The sequence below is a fragment of the Corvus brachyrhynchos genome, unplaced genomic scaffold, assembly GCF_000691975.1.
Source record: "Corvus brachyrhynchos isolate BGI_N302 unplaced genomic scaffold, ASM69197v1 scaffold219, whole genome shotgun sequence".
NCBI lineage: Eukaryota > Metazoa > Chordata > Aves > Passeriformes > Corvidae > Corvus > Corvus brachyrhynchos.
Window position 1 is genome coordinate 316619 of NW_008240034.1, and position 1270 is coordinate 317888.

General features: G+C 46.1%; 1 long non-coding RNA gene across 1 annotated transcript in view; it reads left to right on the forward strand.

The window, feature by feature from the left end:
• The window catches only part of LOC108449051, a 10318-nt gene extending 9136 nt beyond the window's left edge, over positions 1 to 1182 (forward strand). The window contains exon 3 of the long non-coding RNA XR_001865151.1: positions 1081 to 1182. This is a non-coding gene — a long non-coding RNA (uncharacterized LOC108449051). The remainder of the gene's footprint in view (positions 1 to 1080) is intronic.
• The last annotated feature ends 88 nt before the right edge of the window (positions 1183 to 1270 follow it).

A 1270-nucleotide genomic window follows, 5' to 3' on the forward strand; every position in this document is an offset into this window, starting at 1 on the left:
TGAACCCTTTCAGCCTGGACATCAGGAGGAATTCCTTCCCTGGAAGGGTGATTAAACATTGGAAGGGGCTGCCCAGGGAGGTTTGGAGTCCCCAGCCCTGGAGATGTCCACACCTGGACATGGCACTCAGTGCTCTGGGCTGGGGACAAGGTGGGGATCAGTCTCGGACTCGATGGTCTGGGAGGTCTTTTCCAGCCTAAATGATGCTCTGTTACAAACCCCTTTTTCCCCACAAGAGTATTCCTAGAAAACCTTTCTCTTTGCTCGTGGTGCTGCACTTCTCCACTGGTATTTGCATTGCTGATTATTTGGCCTTAGGAGAAGAGTTGCTCTGCTCTCAGCAGCTGGTGGCTTTCCTTTCCAGAGGAGATGGATTTGTTTTTTCCATCCCTGAATAATTTAGATACTATTCATAGCTTAAAAATATTACTTTGCAGAGTAACGAGGTGCTTGTATGAGGCTGAAAATGAATGTTCTGATGTATTTCCACCTGCAAATTACAAAACTGCTGCCTGAAGTTTGCTGTTACAAAGCTTTAGGGACTCCAGTTCAGTCTGCATTTAATCAATTTGTTTTGTAGAGGAAAATTTATATCAAATCTGGCAGCCCTTTTAATGGGTAGGTTGCGGAAATGAAATTATGCCTGATTCTGGTTCCAAATGTGCTGTGACATTAGTGTTAAAAAAAAAATTAAAATGACAATTTTTGCTTCTCTTCCTTGTGAAATGGGCAGGCATTGTGTATAAAGAGATTTGTTTCAGGTTTTTAACCTTTTAAAAAGGTTTTGCCATCCTTTAAAACCTTTTTGAAAGATTTTGTTATCCTCAACTGATACTGGTTAGGAGTGGAGCCCTAACCAATATCAGGAAATGTCTCATAATTTGAAAACCAAACATTTTCTGGTTGGCCTGCATTGAAGAAAACACTTGGCCTGGACTCCTGAATTGGGCTGGTGACATAAATCAATAGGATGCTCCCAGCTGAGGCCAATACTCATTTCTTTGTTTGGAAGGTGCGAGGTGGGACCCAGGTGGGACCCTGTCCCTCACATACATGGAGTGTGAAGATATCACACAAAAGATACTGGGAAGGAGTTCCTCCCTGTCAGGGCAGTGAGGCCCTGGCACAGGGTGCCCAGAGCAGCTGGGGCTGCCCCTGGATCCCTGGCAGTGCCCAAGGCCAGGCTGGACATTGGGGCTTGGAGCAGCCTGGGACAGTGGAAGGTGTCCCTGCCCATGGCAGGGGTGGCACTGGATGGGCTTTAAGGTCC